This window comes from Mytilus galloprovincialis, chromosome 10, assembly GCF_965363235.1.
Source record: "Mytilus galloprovincialis chromosome 10, xbMytGall1.hap1.1, whole genome shotgun sequence".
In the NCBI taxonomy this organism is placed as follows: Eukaryota; Metazoa; Mollusca; class Bivalvia; order Mytilida; family Mytilidae; genus Mytilus; species Mytilus galloprovincialis.
The window spans coordinates 9,226,527-9,248,943 of NC_134847.1; the positions used below are offsets into that span (position 1 = coordinate 9,226,527).

The following is a 22,417-nucleotide window of genomic DNA, read 5'->3' on the forward strand; positions in this document are numbered from 1 at the left end:
ACCAACAGGTCTTCAATGTAGCGAGAAATTCCCGCACCCGGAGGCGTCCTTCAGCTGGCTTTTCAAATATTTTAAAACCATTGACTAACAATTTTAAGTATTTGTGGTACCATACTTTTTTTCTTAAATTTTTTAATCATATCTGATTGGATCATTGTTGAAGATCGTCAGTATTATATTTATTGTAGATGCTGTACTGAAAATGTGTGTGGCTTTAAAATTCTAAATTTTCAACATTTACTTCATAGCATTCAGTACAGCACCTCGAAGACTTTTAAAAAATCTTCGAGTTCCTTCTAAATTAAGGTGCGTTCCATCCCATATGAACAACTTGTCCTGAGCTACAAGGCGGGATCCATGGAACCAAAAGTTGACTGTAGGGTTGTCTTTAAATTCCAAATATAAATACTGGTCTATGTATTGTTTGCCATAGTGGTAAACCTGGGTTGGCAGTGACAAACTCCTCCTACCAAATATTTCACATACAACTACCTTTTTAACTCCATATGTCTGCTGCAAAATATTTATAAAGGAAACCACTTTCCTTACATAAACATGCATATCAAAAGGCTTGTTGTCTAGGTCATTGCCACCTATTTGCAAAACTACAATATCTGGAGGAAATTCCAGGCATTCGTCACGAATGCTACCCTTTTTATCTTTCAGTAGAGTATCAATGTTACCACCCCCAAAACCTAAAAAATGTGTTCTCACACCTGCCTCCCTCAAATTGAGGTTCTGGACAAGTATCCTATCCCATGTGTTTGTAATTTTATAAGACAAACGATGAATAAAACTATGCCCTAAAATCAACACCATTGTACGATTAGACATGTTACTCACTGGGACTTGGTTTTTTTGGTAAATCTGCAAGAAATAACAAATTTCAATTCATTTCAGCTTTCTTGTAATTGATTAAATAATTCAAAAATCAGTTGTACACTCCTCTCTGATCATCAAGATAAATATGAATCTGTTTCAATATTCCTCCTGTTAAAATATATTTTGGGAAATGTGACAGATGAATTCAGTACATTGATAATTTCTGGTAAATGTAGTTTGGAAAGCCATTGACTATTTCAGTTGGGGACTGATATAGGAAATAAAAGGGGGGGTTACAACCTGCTACTTGATAACCTGATTAAAAAAAAACACAATTAGGATGATTTTGTCATGTCACGTATCAAATTAGCCTTGACTTGTTTAAGAAAAACAACTGAACTCGTTCTTAATTTCCTGAATTTTAGAATTTGAAAAAATTAAATTGCAATTAAAAGAATAAATAGAACAGAATATTTAACTTTTTGAAAACATGAAATTGCAATTAGAAGAATAAATAGAACTGAATATTTAAATATAAGTTATCTTAAATTGAATGGATACATACTGTTTAAAATCTTTCAATTAGCTATAACTTTTCTATAAATTGCCCCAAAAAATTGGGTTCAAACTAAGTCTTAAAAAAATGTAAGAGTTGTCTTCCTTAGTGCACTTAAAATCTGATTTTACAGCTTCTCATTTAAGGCAACCAGAGTAACCTCCCATATAAGTAATGAAAATTTAATTAAACAATCCCTATTGGCGAAGTTCACAAAACATATCATGAAATATACTTTTGAGTGGCTATATTATGTAGGTCTCAGCTTCTTATTTGTGTTTTGAATAACCTGAAGTGTAAATTAAAAAAAAAAAAAAGTTAGTGATCTGTTTCCTTACTGCTTCTGGACAAAAAGTGTTCTTTTTCTGTCTAGTTTAATATAGCTTTGACCTGTTTAAGAAAACATTGAAAGCTAATACAAATTTGCAAAGGTTTTGGAATCTGAAATTCAATTAAAATAAAACTGACAAATTAAGTAACAGTTTTCCTTACTGCTTCTGGTTGAAAAGTGTGTTTTTATGTATTGTCTGTCCAGCTGAAATTTGACCTGTTCAAGCAGTAAAGGCTCATAATAAATTTCCATTCTTTTTAGAAACCTGAAGTGCAATTAAAAGAAAAGCAACAAATTGAAGTGATCTGTTTCTTTACTTCTGGTAAAAAAAGTATCTTATTAATTAAATTTGGGGAACAAATGCAAAGCTATAGATTTTGTATGACTGATATGGAAAAGGGGTGTGAGGGTTTGGTGGGGGGTGGAGGGGGGGGGGGGAATTTTCTTAAAGAAGTTAACAATCCTAGTCCTAGTACTTGATACACATTTGCTCCTGTCCAGCAGCAGGAGCTTAGTTTTAATACTTAATTTCCTATTTTTTTAATTTGAAACTTACAGTGCTGTTACAAAAGAAAAGATTTAAAAATTAATATTCAAATTTAATTAAAATTGATTCAAATCCCCAGGAAACTGTTAAAAATGAAACTTTAAAAAATGTAAGAGTTGTCTTCCTTAGTGCACTTATTTACTTAAATTTCAGCTCTTTATTTAAGGCAACCAGAGTAACCTCCCATATTATTAATGAAAATTTTAGTAAATTTTGGACACTCCTTGTTGACAGAAATCACAGAAAATTTCACAATAAAATTGACATTTCAGTGGCCATATTATGAAGCTGTAAACATTTTTATATATGTTTTAACGAACTGGAAATTCACAATAAAATACAGACTATTACAGAATATTATACATTGTATACATGTATTCAACATCTTCAAATTCCAATGTACATACAAACAGAATAAAAGTTGAAAGCGAGGAAACAGCATATATATAGTACAATGTATTAATTATTAGAATGGTTAACAGGTGTGGACACAGACCATCATGGATAGTAACCAACATTCTGAGAATATTGTCATCCCCTACCAGTTGAAATTTATTGTTCCTGATAAAAAAACAAATTTGAACTTGATATATGTAAATTGTCATGTGAAAACTATATACCAAATATCAAATCAGTATAATGAAAATTTAATTAAACAATCCCTATTGGCGAAGTTCACAAAACATATCATGAAATATACTTTTGAGTGGCTATATTATGTAGGTCTCAGCTTCTTATTTGTGTTTTGAATAACCTGAAGTGTAAATTAAAAAAAAAAAGTTAGTGATCTGTTTCCTAACTGCTTCTGGACAAAAAGTGTTCTTTTTCTGTCTAGTTTAATATAGCTTTGACCTGTTTAAGAAAACATTGAAAGCTAATACAAATTTGCAAAGGTTTTGGAATCTGAAATTCAATTAAAATAAAACTGACAAATTAAGTAACAGTTTTCCTTACTGCTTCTGGTTGAAAAGTGTGTTTTTATGTATTGTCTGTCCAGCTGAAATTTGACCTGTTCAAGCAGTAAAGGCTCATAATAAATTTCCATTCTTTTTAGAAACCTGAAGTGCAATTAAAAGAAAAGCAACAAATTGAAGTGATCTGTTTCTTTACTTCTGGTAAAAAAAGTATCTTATTAATTAAATTTGGGGAACAAATGCAAAGCTATAGATTTTGTATGACTGATATGGAAAAGGGGTGTGAGGGTTTGGTGGGGGGTGGGGGGGGGGGGATTTTCTTTAAAGAAGTTAACAATCCTAGTCCTAGTACTTGATACACATTTGCTCCTGTCCAGCAGCAGGAGCTTAGTTTTAATACTTAATTTCCTATTTTTTTAATTTGAAACTTACAGTGCTGTTACAAAAGAAAAGATTTAAAAATTAATATTCAAATTTAATTAAAATTGATTCAAATCCCCAGGAAACTGTTAAAAATGAAACTTTAAAAAATGTAAGAGTTGTCTTCCTTAGTGCACTTATTTACTTAAATTTCAGCTCTTTATTTAAGGCAACCAGAGTAACCTCCCATATTATTAATGAAAATTTTAGTAAATTTTGGACACTCCTTGTTGACAGAAATCACAGAAAATTTCACAATAAAATTGACATTTCAGTGGCCATATTATGAAGCTGTAAACATTTTTATATATGTTTTAACGAACTGGAAATTCACAATAAAATACAGACTATTACAGAATATTATACATTGTATACATGTATTCAACATCTTCAAATTCCAATGTACATACAAACAGAATAAAAGTTGAAAGCGAGGAAACAGCATATATATAGTACAATGTATTAATTATTAGAATGGTTAACAGGTGTGGACACAGACCATCATGGATAGTAACCAACATTCTGAGAATATTGTCATCCCCTACCAGTTGAAATTTATTGTTCCTGATAAAAAACAAATTTGAACTTGATATGTAAATTGTCATGTGAAAACTATATACCAAATATCAAATCAGTATAATGGTAGTCTGGCATGACTAAAAGTAGAAATGCAGAAAATTGATTTGTTGTGTGATTTTTCTAGTGCTTGATCTAGGAAGATGTGGTATGAGTGCCAATGAGACAACTCTCCATCCAAATATCAATTTATAAAAGTAAACCATTATAGGTCAAGGTATGGCCTTCAACACAGAGCCTTGGCTCTCACCGAATAGAAAGCTATAAAGGGCCCAAATAATAACAATTTTAAAATCATTCAAAAGGGAAAACCAACATTGTAATCTAAATGAAATTGAGAAAAACATATGAACTACATTAACAGACAACAACTACTGAACATCAGATTCCTGACTTGGGACAGGTGCAAACATTTGCAGCGGGATTACAGTTTTAATTGTACCAAACCTTTTCCCTTTTCTGAAACCGTAGTAAAACACCAAGGGCTGAGTATCATATATACATGTATCTCTGCAAAATATCATCAACCAGAAGAAAATTGAAACTTGATCTGTAACTTTCAAATATAAAGTTATATGACAAATATGAAGCCAATATCTTCAAACATAATGGGGAAAAAGGGCAGAAAATGGATTACTTATAATAAAATGTGATTTTTCTAAGACAAGGGTAATAATTCTGATAAAAGCTAGTCAAACCAGAACAAAATTATAACTTGATCTTTAACTTGTCATGTTCATACTATAATATACCAAATATCAAACCCAATATCTTCAAGCATAACCAAAAACAATATGTTTAGCTGATTTGCAGGATGGACGGATTGACAGATAGACTGACAGACAGAGACTTAAGAGTGCAAACCTAAAGTCCATTCAAAATTCACTGGTAGGGGACTCAAAAACTATGGTACATGTATGTATACATAATATAAAGAATATTATAATATTTTTTCCCCCAATTAGATGGTTAATACAAGTTAGATATCTTCATGCATATGCTGCCATTAATAAATAAAATCTTTGTAAATATCCAATAAAAAATAAAAGCCTATTTAATCTTAAACAATATTTTTTGCAAAGAAATATAATCAGAACAGAAGAGGCTAAAAGGGGGGATGATAAACTTTTTCTAGATTCTCAAAACTGAAATTTAATGTAAGAAAACAAATTTTGTTCTGATTTTTAACTGTTTTATGTTTAGAAATACTAGTTTTTTTAATATGATTCTTCATATGATCCAAGAAAGGAGGTTTACATATTTGATCATTACAAATTATAATGATATGTATTTTTAATAAAAAAAAAAAAAATAGGATCTACTTCGCGACAGCCTTTACTCTTAAATGTATTTATAGTCAAACAGTGGGTGCCCCCAGTAATTTAAAGACAAATTCAAATAATTTTTATGGTAAAAGAAACCCCACTTTTCAAGAATTTAAAAATTATTACAATTCTATTGATTCAAATCAGGAAAAATATATAACAGCACCCTGTATAACCCCGATACAGATGAAACCGGACGTTGACGCGTTCGAGTTGAGCACACCGTATAGCACTGAGTTCAGACAGTAAGGAATTCATACTTTTAAAGACAATCCAATATCTATTCTTCGTATATTTTGCGCCAATATATTATTTGCAATAATACTTATGAGTTACTAAAAGGTTTTTCAAAAATGTGACATTTTTTTATACAAAAATAAAAAAACGCACGACGATATCAATGATAAAACGTGCTTGGTATTTTTAAACATTCAAAACTTAATGTTTCTCGTACCTCATAGTTTTTAAAACTTACATTTTTGAAAACTTCATAGTATAAATTAACAAACTTATAAAGATCGTTTGTTTATGTTGTATCTAGAAACAAAAAAATACACGTTTTAAAATGTCTCTATTTTCATGTTGTATACGCTTCGTTGTCATTACACCTTTTTATACTGTACGCTTCGTTGACAAAATATTGCGTTTGTCAATCAGGGCCGTAACTACCTATGAGGCAGGGGAGGCAACTGCCTCCCCTGAATTTTCTACACCAAAATTTTTTTTTGAAGTAAAAAAATAAAATATTGACAATATGTACACGAAGAACTTGAATTTATATTATAAACAACACAAGCTAACAGTTTTAACAGTGTTATCATGATACGTAATATCAGTCATTTTTCGGATTTTTGATCGAAAGTAAACCGTTTCAGTACTTGTTTTATTTTCAGATTTTTCGTGTGGCCGTCCGTCTGTTATTCAGTATTGAGGGGGTCAGTATTCGAATGAGAAAACACATGAAACTTTGCTTTCGATAATTTTGAATAAAAACTTAACTATTCACTTTTAGTTGGGGGCTCAATTATTTAAGCAGAGGAAGTTCCTTTTGTATTGTGAATCTTTTAAATTCGTTACCGGCTGAATCAGCTGTTGGATGTTTTTTTTTAAGTTTCCCGATCGTACGATAACATTATGGTCAATGCCTCAGTAGTTAAACACTCTCATTCGTTGTACCAGGGACTTTCTATACTAAGTATATACTAGACTAGTATAGAAAGTCCCTGGTTGTAGCTATATACATGTCTGTGCAGCTTTCAACAATATTGAAATTCAAGATCCTCGATAAAAAAAAAATCTTGCGTTTATAATCTTGCTTTATATGTTTTTTTAAACTTACCAGTTTCTAAAAAAAATATCTTTAAATACAGAAAATACAGATAATAATTGTTTGCATGAAAATTGCTCCAAGGATCCAGCAAAACTGATCTTTCTTAAAGTAAGGAAATCGAAGGAAAACGGGTAATTTTAGCCATATCATTTGAGAAAAAATCCACGGTCACAATATATTTTTTGTTAACAATTATAGGTAAAAGTACAGCCTGCAAGACGGAGCTAGCCTTGGCTCACCCGAACAGTAATCTCAGCTTGTTTTTGCATAAAAGTTGCTTCCAGATTCAAGCAATACTGATGTTTCTCAAAGTAAGGAAATCGAAGGGAAGCGGGTAATTTTTAGCCAATGACTTCTAGAGAAAAAAAAATCGGCGAGGGGCTTCGCCCCCTACACCCTATCAAAGGGGGCTCAATCGGCGGCCCCCAAACCCCTGCCTCGCCTGAATTCGAATCCTAGTTACGGCCCTGTCAATGAATTTTGCATGTATTAGATTATGCTTTGATATGATTATAACCAATATGCATGTTTGAAAATAATAATTTACCATCATAACATGCAGACAGCAACCCATAATGTCAGTTGTATTGTCGAAAAACACTTGGAGGAAATTTTTACATTTAAAAAAATCCTCATGTATACAAAAGTTTGAATTGGTAGGAAAATACAATAACTCGACAGATGCAACTATGACAAAGCATACAGATATACACGTCCGATTTCTAATTTCATAGCATATTTGAAAGTGTTAACCATACAACAGTCAATGAACGGTTAGGTGGTGGGTTGGGTGCCCGCTAACATGTTTAATCCTGCCATATTCTGTATGTGCCTGTCCAAAGCCAGGAGCCTGTAATTCAGTGGTTGTATATATTTTTTTGTTCACCGGTGTGACTTTTGTGCAAAAATTGAGCCATTAGTTTTCTCGTATGCACTGACTACATTTGTTATTTCGGTGTGCTTAATAGTGGTGTGGGCTCTTTCATTGTTAAGGTTCATGTGGACCCTATGGCTAAAATGGTCGTGTTTTCACCTCAAAATTTTCTCTGAGTACAGACAAACCTGCACATCTGTAAAAAAATTCAGGCATAGCATGCCCTAGATAAATGAACTCTAAGTATGTTTTAGAAAAATAAAAACTTACCAGGATTTTGCCGTGCACTTTTTTTCATTCCTCCAGAAGGTGCCAAAATAAACTAAGTTGGGAAACAGGTTTGAGAACTTCCCCATAGGTAAAAATTAAAGTGAACATTTTTAATTGACATGGACATTAGATGGACAATAGATACCTGACAATAATTGGTTATTTAAACTGTGTACCTGAGTGGACAATATCAAGGTAAACTCAACTGTTTGTTAATTTTATCATCTTCTGCAGATACGAAAAAAAGTGTACGGCAAAATCCATTTAAGTTATGAATTTTCTAAATCATACAATGCATTTGAATTCTATTTATCTAGGGCATGCTATGCCTTAAAACTTTTCCAGATACACAGGGGTGCCTGTACTCAGAGAAAATTTTGAGATAAAAATACGGCCATTTTAGCCATAGGGTCCACATGAACCTTAAAAGGCGTACGGTGACCTATAGTTGTTCATTTTTGTTTCGTTTGGTCTCTTGCGAAGAGCTGTTTCAATACCGCATCTTCTATTTGATATAGAAAGTAATCAAATATATTCAATGGATTATAGGTTAAGCCTTTTTGGCCTGAATCTCAGAGGCGGGTCCAAGGTGGTCATAGATTACCATAGAGTTACATTAAGGCTCAAGAATAGGTGTATGCAAGGAACATGTAACTGATAGCCATCAATAGTAATACAGTTACTTCAATGTGAAGATATAAAGATGAAGAGACAACACTCAATATTAACTGGTTTGCTTTCTTTAATTATGTTTTTGTGTTTGTTTAATTTTTATGGTATAAAGATAATGCTTAAATTCCTCGAACATTACAGTCTTTCTACTGTGGTGCAAAAATCTAAATGATTGGTCAGGTCATTCTGGTTATTATAAACACCTTTAAAGTCTATACTCACCCATATGCATTTCATTCAAATTTTGATTAATTTCACAGAAGACCACAGGGACCATATTTATAATCCCCAGTTACCCTTGGCGTCATTGGTAAATTATGGGTTAGCAAAGCATCAATCACCAACCTAACCTTAGACATTTGATGTGTTTCTTCTTTACTGTTGGTACTTAACAATAGACCCTTTTATTTGTTTATGACACGCGTACGTAATGGCTGATTGTTGGTTGCTTAACGATCACTTGCAAATATGCCATGCATGTTCAGGATAAGCACAAAGAAGCAACACATACATGTAAGTCCTGTGAGGAGACCCTCCGGAATTACGTCAGGGACTTTTGGATTGCCACTGGATAAAATGATGTATATTTCATAAAGACACAAATGGTGCCTTTCAACAGGCTATTTATAGACCTCTCTTGAAGTTTTTGCAGGGGTTAGTACTGTGTAGTTAGCGAGGTACTCTCTTTACACGAGACTTTGGATTTTATATTCCCATTCGGACAGGACGTGACTGTGTACTGTTACATCCCACACAACTAAATGGGTGGCCAACTTCAGTCAGTTTTTACTGCCGATCGGAAAAAGACCAAAGTGATCATAATTTATAGTATATCTCCCAGTCACCCTTCACCAAATTCTTTCATAAATAAAAAAAACAATTGGCCACAATATAGAAAGTTTTGCTCTACCTGTTAAATCAAAACATCACTTAACATTATCATAATTTACGCACACTTATGAGAACTTATATACCGTACATCCTTTCGATACTGCTCATATTTGGCATTGCACAAGTTCGTGCGTTTTATTACGTCTTTACCTAAAAGCGTAGGATATACTGATTAAAACAATTTGGACACACGATTTACTTCTTAGTTGTAATTCGCTTTGAAATAACTATCAGTTACTACAATTACTCCTTTGTCGATATTTTATGTATATGGTTTTTGTGCCTTGTACCGACATTTTGAGTTTAGCCAATTGCAACTGAACTTTTTTATCATGTTGTGCTGTTACACCAGTGTTCCATGTTAAGGAGAGGGTTGGGGGCTCACATGCTTAAACCTGCCGCACTTTGTTTTGTCGGTCCAACGTCAGAATCTTGCAGTGCATTGGTTATATAGATCTGTCATTTCATAAATTATAAATTATTAACCGTTAGTTTAATCGTTTTTTTTCATATTTTTTTTTTCATATCGGGGCCTTTTTTAGGCGACTGTATGGTATAGATTTTCCTCATTGTTAAATGTTGTACATTGGACTATAATAGTTTATACGCCAACTTCATTTAAACTTTGATGGACAGTTGTCTCACTGGCCATCACACCACATCTACAAAGCTCCGCATGTAAATAAAAGTAATAAAAAAATTAAAGCAGTTGGAATGCCATCTATGGCATTCGGCAAATTAAGTTCAACGAGCTCCTTCATGTATGTCTGCTTTCGTCTAGGCGAATTTGGACCAACATCGGCATTTGGAAGAGCCTCAAATTGTGAAAAGAAAGTCATTAAAGTTTTAATGACTGTACTATACTTTTTGAAACTTTATTTCCTCTGGAATATATTTATTAACTGTTCATTTCATCTGGAAAAACATTGAAAGTCTCAATTTTCAATAGAAACATTCCATGCAGATGTACGCGAGTTACATATTTCAATTTTGGCTTTGTATGACAGATTTTTTAAGTTCAACTACTTTGACTAAGTTAACAGATAAACATTTACAATAAAATACAGAAAAAGGGTCGCCGACACCATCTCGACAACCTTGACAAGAAATTGTTTGTCACGGTTTTTGTCAACGAACTGTACAGTGATTATTTCAAAACGCACAACGAACGCGACACATTTGGTGGAACGAACAATACAGTCAGAGAAAATTTATTTTGTATGATATTGCGTTTATTCCAAGTTCTAGGGCACATTTGAAGGCACGTAGTAATTCAATGTATAGTTATTTAGTATTGTTTAAGGTATTAATACTCAAAGGTGTATGCACGAAAAGATATTCAGCATTGTTTACATCGTAAACCGTATGAAATTGCACCATGTCTGTGCGTTTTGCATCTAGCAGTTTAATCAAACGTTTTATACAATATCTAAAACTTACAACAACTGTATAATTGAATAAAGATACTAACATGCTCATTGACATATCTATATATACTCAAATAAGTTCTAGAGAGGCATTCAAAGTTATTGTCATCCCAAATGTTGTCCTGCTTATCGCTTCGAACGCGTCAACGTCCGGATTCATTTGTATCGGGGTTATACGGGGTGAACAGGTTATATGACAATCAAGTTCCTTGATAATATGAAAAATTAATACAGTAAATGTTTGAAATATTAAAAAACACATCAGTCTGTAGGTAAGGCAAAAATGTAATTCTCAAAAGTGTCCCAGTAGTTAGTGTAGTTAGTGGCTGAATTTTCAGATGTATCCATTGGAATTTCATTATGGTCAATTTCTGAACCAGAATCATAGGAAATGTTCTCATCAGGTTCACTATCCTCGAAATGAGAATCTGGATCATCTGCAATATTCTGATGCACATTATTAGGCAGATTTACACAGTTGACACACTTGCAACCCGGTGAGCAGAATTTGTTGGCTGATTTCTTACAACTACACCTCAATGTTGTACACCCACTTTTACAAGAGCAACCTTTGGTATACCACTGTATGGTATCATTCACTTTTTGCATATTCTCTTCAGAGTCCCAAACAACTGTAACATCCCCATTTATCATATTCCATCCAAAACATTTAATATCTGGAAGTGACATAAAATTAGTGCTGCTCTGTTTCCAATACTGCATAACCCAGCAGCATCTTAACCAATGCAATTTTAATGCCTCTGCATTAGGAATCATTTCGACTTCTGATACAACACGTTCCCACATATTCTCACGGAATTTCTTAATAAGTGCTAGGTGTTTATCTAAGTCACTTTCACATAATGTGTTGTCATACATTTCCTTCACTGAATAGGCAGGCTGGAATGCTGCACGGTGTTTTGAAAAATACACACAGAGAATGAGGCGGAAAAAAGCACATAATCCTTTGATGTTATCCTTATTGCAAATTGAAAGATCACTTGATATGAAGTTGGCATTAAGACGAAATATGTCTAAAAAGGTTTTTTTGCCATATCCATGAAAAAAGGACACAAAATCACATCCACTTGCTATGTACACCATCTGTAAACAATTCCCTGAGTTTCCTAGCTCTTTTAAACATGCATCATTTGACATTTGCAATGAAAACCTGTGCATATCTACAAATTGTTGATCAAATGCGGAATCTTTCAGCTGTAAGTATATGGTCTTGTCAGCTAAACAATTAATGAACGGTAGCCCAACAAAGAATGTGTCTGTATCGGGACTGTAGATGATGATTCTTTGTGATTTAGACTGTATCGCATGCAACCAAACTCTTGTATCACCCTCTTCATGATTACTATTAAAATCAGAGAATTCACTAATCTCTCCATCACCAGCACCTGAGAACTGAGGTAGTTTACAAACTTTCTTTTATGGTCACGGACATTTAGGAAATTTCTCCAGTTGTTTGGCAGAAGCAAATCTGATGACACAGTATTGTAGGTAATATTCTCTTGGTTGAATTCTTTTGTGCGCCTTGATCTTTCAATATCCTTGGGACTTTCACCATTTCTATTTGGGTGATCGAATACTACATGTATCTCCTGAGCTTTAAACTGAATATGTGTTTTTACTATCCATCTGGTAAACAGAAATTCTGCATAATCAATGAATGTTCTATGTGATGATAACGGAATGGTGTTGATAAGAAACATTCCTTCAAGAATAACAGTACTCTGAATGTCATCCTCAACGACTGGTAGTGAAGTCAGAAAGGCATCCCTATAAGTAGATTTCAGCACTTTCAATGCATTTGACTTTGTTCCCTTCACTGGTAGGCTGTCAGATTATTGTGAAATTTAAATTTCCCGCATGTAAACTTTTTACACAGAAGAGTTGTTTCCCTTGAACTTCCAAGCGAACAATTAAATTTAATGAAGGGACGGATTTTTTAATAGTTTGACATCATAATACTTTAGGAATAATTATGAGAAAGTACTTGATAAATTTGTATGATTTATTTCGACTGTTTGTTTAATTAAATACTATACCTCATTTACATATATTCACTGCTGATTGGAATTTCCTCGACTTCCTGCCATGGCCAAAAATAATGACAAGGATTCTGTCAGGACGTAAAAAGAAGCTGTAAATTAATAATTAGTGACCTGCAAAGTAGTTTAAGTGGTTAATTGAAGTAACAATATGTTTATTAGTTGACGCATAGCGTTTATTCCGATCAAAAAGTCCCAGATTCAAAAAAGTCAAAAAAAAATTGAAAAACGCGTTGCATTCCTGTCGCTTCTCTAGATCTCTACGAGAGAAGCTCTACTGTGATAGTCGAGTTGACATATTTATAGACCCTCATTGATAGGATTTCAACCTCCTGTGGGCTTACAGACCTTACAATTTGTTCCCATTGGCGGATCAAAAAGGGGGGGAGAGGGTTCGAACCCATTCCTTTTTTTTGGCCGCTCAATGCATTTGAATGGGGGCATATATTTGGACCCCCACTATTTTGTCCTGGGTTGGACCCCCCCCCTTTTTAAAATGTCTGGATCCGCAACTGATCCTACGGAATCTATGTATTTAGATACTCCGATAGGCTATAGCTATGAATCAATGTTCTATATTAACACACTCGTGCAAAGTTGCATATTCCAGGGAAAATATAGGCTTTGAGCTTCAATGTTAAAGTTGAGCATCATAATAAATCATTGAAAGTCATAAAGGACACCGTTCCCCTCCCCCTATTATCATGTGTGAACAGTATGCCATTTATTACCTTAATTATTTTGCATACATCACCCTGAGTGGAATACAGAAAAAGGTTACTCTATATCTTCCCCTTTTTTGTGGGAAAAATTTGGTTGATTATATAGGGAATCACTCAAGCATGACTGGATCTGTGCCCCTAAGGGCAGTCAGCAACCCTGTCCCTTATGAAAAGTTCTGGATGTGCCACTGACCTATACATCATGTATCGTACATATTGAATGTTAAAGTATTGCTAACTCGGGTCATAAATTTGCATGAAATACTTGTCACTGGACATTTTATAACCAACAACCAACCGATCTTTACATGTACGTATCCATATAAATGTGTTTCTTATCATGCTTATGCAGGATTACTAGTATTTCCCTGATTTTGCTTTATCAGCTGATAGTTTTTGTTCAATTAGGAATGCATTGTGATGTCACAATTTCCATAAAAAAAACATGCATAGTACAAAAACATATGATTTGATCATAAAATGTTATGAAAACTATTAACTTTAAGATTAAATAGTGACTTATTTAGCAAGTGTCCACTTTCATTTAGATTTTAAATAATTCTCTAATCATGGACAACAAAACATTAATATATATTTTTGATAATACATGATAGCAGGCATTGACAGTGAATAGGTATTTCAGAAATGGTTTAAAATAGCATTAATCATCAAAATAAAACAATATTATTAAATTAATGTTCCTGAAACAAGCTTAAGGCACAGAGTCATAAACAGTTGCCATTTAAACACTGTTGATTTAACAAATTGTGCTAATTCAATTAGTAATTGTTTTATCATGTACTGCATTGTTTAAAAAGCAAATATTAAAAGAGCAAAGCTAGCATCATAATTTTATTCTTTTTAGATTTAACATAGAATTTATATTGAATCACTATAATTTGTTAATACTTTGAACCTAAACTATATATTTTCATGTGATATTTTTATATAAACTGTGCCCTGTTAGCATTGTTTTTAAAAATTCATTTGTGCAATACATGCTTGTTGTTCGGTGTGAGCCAAGGCTCCGTGTTGAAGGCCGTACTTTAACCTATAATGGTTTAATTTTTAAATTGTTATTTGGATGGAGAGTTGTCTCATTGGCACTCACACCACATCTTCCTATATCTATGTAACTTACAAGTAGTAACATTCAATGGTCTTTTTATTATTCCCACAATTATTAAGGACCTTCTAATCATGAGTCATATTTTTTGACACGCATTCAATTGTGTTTTGGTTACTTTATAGTTGCCTAACTGTTGGGTTGATGCATCATTGATATATCCCACACCTCCTTTGATTATGTGCATTCACAAACGATTGCTGATTTTTTGCATTTTCTACATAATCATGATAATTATTTTATGTTAAAATTCAATATGTCAGGAAAACATAACAAAACAATCTATCTGTCATGTCTGTATGCATTTTTTTTATGGTAACATGGCATAAATGATAAACCTTTTTAAAGTATTTTATGAAGCTCAAAATATTTAAAAAAACATAAACAAATAAAATATTTGTATTTACTGAATATGACCATGCAAATGTGACATTAAAATAGGTAATAATCAGGATGTTAACACTGGATATCTGATAGGTATTAATAAGAAATTATTATATACATGATGTAGCTAATATACAAATTAAGACACAATAGTTTATTGCCCTGGGGATGATATTTAATCTGTCATTGGTATAATGATATAATTTTATGATAATCTTCACAAATTATCATGATTAAAATTTTGATAACTTTTTCAAAACAAATTATAATTTTAAATAATATGAAACAGCAGGATATACTATTATTTTGGATATAAAAATTCAAATTTAAAAGTAATTTCAATATTGATTTATTAAAATAAAATTGGGTAAATGACTAAATTAAATAAACAAAAAGTGTTGTCTGAGCTGCAAAGCATTATTTAATGCAAGCTGTAATAAGAAATGAATAAGTAAAAAGTATTCAGGGTAACACAAAAGATGTAAAAAATATTAAACTCAAGGATTTAAAACATTAACTGGGATGGTTAAGTCTTGGAACAATATATTTACATCACAAAGGTTTATTCATTATATGCACTGGACAAAGGTAAAGTCAATATTATCTAGTGCATGTATATAGTAACAGTGCAAAGTTGTTTATTTATTTTATTTTTTCATTCCTGAAACTTTTCTTTTTCATGTTTGTAGTATCAATATATTTCATATTAAATTATAAACATAATTAAAATGAACAAAAGAAATAACCTGTTGTGTTTTAAAGAATTGATGAATTAAAGTATGGTGTGAGCCTCAATAAGACAGTAACCCTTCAATGAAAGTACACAATCACACTTAAAAATTCATTAATGCAGGAAAAAAAGACAACACTAGTTATAAAGAATGTAGACCCCCTTAACAGATTTATTTTTCTTGTTAATAGTGACTTGAAAATTAAGAATTGTATTAGTGCTAGAATTTTTCAGTCAATAAGTGCCTTAGTTTTAGGTAAATACAGTTATTAAGGTCTTTCCCCTACGTGAGGAAAGACCTTATTGTTTTTCTAACGTTTTTTTTTCGTCTTTCCCCTACGTGAGGAAAGACCTTATTGTTTTTCTAACGTTTTTTTTTCTTTTTCTTTTTTTTCTTCCAACATTTGTTTGACAAGGCCTCCTCCCCTTTCTGTTGAAGTTATCAAGACCAAATATGGACCATCGATAGACCTCATCATGAACTTTTACAAGATGAACTTTTGTAGGATTTCATCATCCCCTTTAGAAGTTATCTCCCTTTTATTGATTTTTTTCAACATGGCCCCCCTTAAATGTTTTAAAAGATATCATGACCTTATTTGGACAATAGCTAGATCTTATCATGATGTGTTACCATATGAGGCTGCTAAGGATTTCATCATCCCTTATGAGAGTTATGTCCCCTTGAATCAATTTCTTTCTTTTACATTTTTCTCAAAAAGTATTCAAGCTAGAATCGATTTGAAAACAGCAACATGTACAAGAACAGATGGCAATGTTAATGAACATGTACAATCATTTTGTTATTAATCCTTATAAGGAGTTATTCCCCTTGAAAAATTGTACATAATTTTAGAAAAATTGTATTCGAGAACCAGAAGTCGTAGAGACTGGGGACCTTCACCAATAATCTTTAATTCATGTGACCTTTAATATACAATCAAGGTCAAAGGTCACCGAGTGCAAAAAAAAATTACGCTGCAATTTCAAGCTTACATATTAGGAAAACGATAAGACTTTGCTGCATACATACAGCGTATAAATTGTTCCTCTCGACAAGCTCTACATTTTATATGATCAGTCCAAAAATGTCTGACTGTCTGTTCAAAAGTTACAACGGGATGATTCTTAAAAGTATAGTATTTTGTGTATATCTTTTTGAAGGTAACATATATCAACCTACTATAAACAGCAAAAATGATCAGTAATTCAAGACCTTCAATTTGAGGTCAATGTCAGGTCATGATGAAATTTCACCTTGACCTTCACAGTATACTATGACCTTGACCTTGTGATATTTGAAAGGTCAAGTGGTCCTGAGTTGAATGGTGGTAGTCCCATGTCTCCATGGCTTCCGGTTCTTAAGTTTGGTATTGCATCATATATTTGATGATTAATTGTGACCTTGGTGAACTTTGAAATCATCCCAATTCTTTTTCTACAATGGTGTCCTTTAACTGCAGATCATTTACCATTTAACAGATTTGAGATATCTATTGTCGTTTTAGAGATAATGCAGTTTGAAATTTTTCGAGCGGCGGCAAGTATTTCTGAAACAACAACAGCTAACCACTTAAAATGTTAAAGAAATTGAAGAGATTGATATAGTTATATGTTTAACCAAATACCAAAAACATTCCATGGAAAAAAAACACCCAAAAATAAATTTGAAATTTTCATGTTTTGCATTGACTTTGTGAGTTTCATAACTTCTATTTATATAGTTGATATTGCATCATTTTTTGCACTTTGTCAAATGGGGTCATCTGATATATCAAATTGAAGGTCTCAATAAACTCTACTTAAAAATGAAAATTTTAAACCTCTTTTTCATCCCAGGTGGAAGGGTGGGGTCATTTAGTGCAAAAATTCAAATTTCTCAGATGGTAAGGTTGTCGCATATCAAATGAAAGAACATAAAGCGTACATTTCAAATTTCAAATTGACGTCCCCCAAAAATTGGTTGGATGGGGTCATTGAGTCCAAAAAAAATAATTTCTTTTACAATAGGGTTGTTGTATATCAAATGAAAGGTCATGATGTGTACATTTGAAATATCAAATTCCCAACCTCCAAAAAATGGTTGGATGGGGGTTATTAAGTGCAAAATTTAAACTTTTTAGAACATGGCGTTGTCGCATATCAAATGAAAGCTCATCTACCATTTGTTACATATATCATACTTCCGATCTCAAAAATCAAGCGGATGAGGTCATTAAGTGTAAAAAGCGAAAAGTTTCAGAAGGTATGCTTGTCGTATATCAAACGAAAGGTCGTACAAAGAACATAACGAAAACATTACTTTTACAGGAAAGACCTTTCAATTGTTTTACAAACAATTGAGATTCTAGTTGTAATTAACTTTCTTATTATTGCACAATGTATATACATGTACATGTAGTATTATATATATTTATTATTAGTTAAACATTTACTGTACTTGAGTCTTAGTGTATATTTTATTTTGTAGAATCATACTGAAAATGTATTGGTTTGACCATGATTCCCACTTAGAATATGATGCCTGCTAGTACATGTGCACTTTGATGCATAGGAAACATGTGCACTTTGATGCATAGGAAATGTAGACGTCACTAAGTCGCTCTCATAGCTGCAAATTGTGAAACAATGGATTAATTCATTATTTTATACTAGTTATCTATTGTTTTTGAAATAAAAGCATTATTCGATGATGATGATGTGATGTTCTGATTAAATTGAACAAGAAGAAAATTGTGCCTTGTACAAATAGGAAACTTAATATATTGTATAAAAAGGAGGACCACATTACTGGAGGACTAAATACCTGGGATTATCATCAATCATGATCAATTGTGAATTTGGAATAACAAAATTCCATAGTTGTAGTGCATATTAATACTGCAATCATACATGTACATTGTTTCTGAGTTCCATGAATACCCAGGATAATTATTCATTTGAAATAGCAATTTGGAATAATGAAAATTCATAGTTTCAGTGAATACTACTAATAATAGTGCATCATATCTGAATTCATGAATACTTTTAATTAGTGGATTTATTATAATAACAATATCATGAATATGGATAATGTCAATTTCTAGCTTCAGTGAAATTTACAAAACAGTACATGTATATCACATCTGAAGTTTATGTTGGCATTGCAATTGTTAACTACCACCAGCGTGTCCAGGGTGTGTAAAAAGATCTTAACCAACTATGAGGGTCTCGTGCAGTCTGTGTCAATTGTTTAGTGTCAAATGACTGCTTGCTGTACTTAAATTATTAAAGTCTGAATTAGAATTAAATAAAGATCTTAATTAGCATGGTTAGTCATTGTTAGTGGCCAAGTATTTGAAACAAATAAACCATGCATGTACTTTAAAGTATAATTTTATTATTCCACCTGCAACAAAAGTTGAAGTACATGCATGCAAGAAATTGGTATTACAATCTGACTACAACGTACCGTTTTGTATTTGAGCTTCAGCAGATACATTTTAGAAGCTGAAAGGCCTGGGTACTTCCTTATGTTATGACATTTCTGTTAGTGACTTGTCCCTTGCACGTAACCTAGTTTGCATGGTATACTACATGTACATCATGCTACATGAACATGTAACTGTTTGGAAAAAAATATTACTGTTTGAACAGTCACAGTCATGACAGTGGAATACACTCTAAGTCTTACATGTATAACATGGATTAATTTTAGGTAAACCCATTTATATATATATACATGTAGGTATCTTGAAAGGTTTACATTGTATGTCTCATTGTCTGTCAGGCAAGGTTGGCCTGATCCTGACTTCATTTCATGGATCAGTGATTAAGGTTACTTCAGTTACATGTAATTTGTCAAGTTTGTTTCTCACACATGTTAAATACTACAAGCAGTAGGAAAAGTAGGTCAATTATATATATTTGGTGTATGAAATGAGTGCGGTGAAAAAATGTCTTAATTGCAAGACTTACATCGGACTTTGACCTCAATGAAAATATCATGGTTCATTGAACAATGCTTAGTTTTTGTTGTTTGATCTATTTCCAAATGTTTCTCAGATGCTACAGTATAAACTACATGTACATGCATGACATGTATAGGATCACTATTTTTGGCATATTATTGGATATATATTCATAAGGTGTACAAGTTTGATTGGCAGGCTTTACATCTGACCATGACCTCATTTCATGTTTCATTGGGCAATGTTTAATTTTCATGGTTTGGATGTTAAGAATGTTAAGTCTATTCCACAGACAGTATAAATCACTAAATTTTGTGTATGGAATGTCAGTTTGTAGGGTGTACATCATCTGTCTGGCATGGTTAATTTTACTGTGACTTAAATTCTTTTTCAAAGGTTATTTATAATGGAAAGTTTGTGTGATACCTGTACATGTACAATGTACTAAAACCTTCATACATGTAGGAAAAGCAAGATTATACACATGTAGCTGCTTTTTGATAACAAAAGTCTGACAACTACATTATTAACAATTGTTATAATTCATTTGATAATACTAGGTATTGTATAACATGAATACTGTATGATAACCAGAATAAGGAGATGTGGTATGAATTTTAATAAGACGACCATCAATCGTAAGCCAAGTGATGTAATTGTTAGTAACTGTACATCCTTCAACAATGAGCAAAATCAGTTACGCATAAGTGTGATAATGAAATACCTATAACAGGCCTAGCCATATTGGATGATGTAACACAATGTAAACAAGTTTAGATGAGAAACCCAAGTTTGATTTTTATACCATGTACACAAAAGCAACATTGATACACCAATGATGACAAATATATTGTGTTTAACCAAAGACTTGTACTTTAAATAGGTGATTTTCTGCCCTTATTCATGTTTTTTTCTACAAATCCATTCTATCTGCTTTTGAATAAATGCCTTCTAAATATATGACCCAAGATGTTAAGCAACATTTTTCCCATTGTTTTCCATAAACACAATAAGCATTACAAAGTCATACATGTATAGACGTTACGCACAGTATTGGTGATACGTTTGTAACGTCAGAAAACTTCATCGACGGAACGTTGAGAAAACGTTATTGAAGCCTGTGTTAACGCAAACTCCCCGGCAGTTCCAGTTCCGATCCGCATACGGGCCCGAATACTACTCTACACTAATCACTGCCTTCGGCTTTTTTCGTTACGCGCTCTTCAAGTGGTTTGACCCGTGATGACCTTTTGTTGCTACTGAAGCAAATATGGCCGACCATTGATGAATGAGGATATCTGTTATCAACTTTACCATAATACATGAATAAAAACGATAGCTGTAAGTAAAATACACTCAATTCAAATAATTTTACTAAATAGAAACTTTGCAAAATTCTGTATCGTTAGGTCGAAGAAATCGATTGTGGTCAATTATGGCTTGAAAACTATCGACTTTGCATAAAATGTTGTGAGAGTCTGAGTGGTTAAATTTACCCGAGAAGCTGCTCCATATGGATTAAATTAGGGATAAATTTTCTCAAAACTCGATTCAGATATATACATGATATATAATTTCATGGAATAAAGAAATAAAACTTTCATAAAACTATTATACAATGTATTTACTTGCAAAATAACACAGGGTAACACACACATACTAGATTTATTATGAATTTTGCTTTTATTATATATGTCATCATAGTCATGTGCAAAATAAATGTACAATAGTCTGGATGGGAACATTTTCATTTCAGTATTCAGGGTTTGAAATTAGCATGAGTCCACAAACAATAGCCCCTACAATTACAAGCATTTAAGTGTGGGCTACTTCAAAAATTTTTTAATATATATTATTTTATATATATGTTGGCTATAAAATTTAAGCTGTGGGCTACAATGCTAAAATTTTTACTTCAATCCCTGGTATTACTATTTATTTCAAGAATATTTTATTGAATTATTATCCGGTCAATTTATACAATGTAATAATACCCCCCCCCCCCCCAAAGTAAAATCATTAAGGGCAAATAAAAAAATATGTGTATTTCCTATTTCCCCATTTACCCTATGTATATGATTTAAGGTTACAAATAGCTGCCTGCCTTAGAGTTTTTTTGTCGTCTTTTCAATAAGCATTTTACAATATAATATCTCTTCCAATGTTGAATAAAGTAAATTCCCAATTTTTTTCATAGATATTATTTAATTTGGCCTTATATATATACATGTACACCTAATAAATCTTTTATTCCTGCAAAAAATGTACTGTTGACTATAATTCTAGGACGCCAGTGATCAGTTCTAATGTTGTTTTTTTTTATCTTACAGATGGTGACAAAACAGCACAATGTTTAGACTGAATCATAATGAACATGATGAATAAAACAAAAAGTGTATATATTAGGTATTATTTTATTTTTAGATAATTATCCTGACTCGCTGTCATATGGAATAAATATATTACATGTACTTACATTGATCTTCTAAA

At 32.4% G+C, this 22,417-nt stretch overlaps 1 protein-coding gene and 1 long non-coding RNA gene across 2 annotated transcripts in view; both read left to right on the forward strand.

The window, feature by feature from the left end:
* The window catches only part of LOC143049787 (arginine kinase-like), a 196,582-nt gene that overhangs the window by 46,510 nt on the left and 127,655 nt on the right, over positions 1-22,417 (forward strand). The window lies entirely within an intron of this gene.
* On the forward strand, positions 13,045-19,283 carry LOC143049778 (uncharacterized). The gene is made up of 2 exons (XR_012970312.1): positions 13,045-13,109; positions 18,448-19,283. It is a non-coding gene; the product is annotated as an uncharacterized LOC143049778 (long non-coding RNA).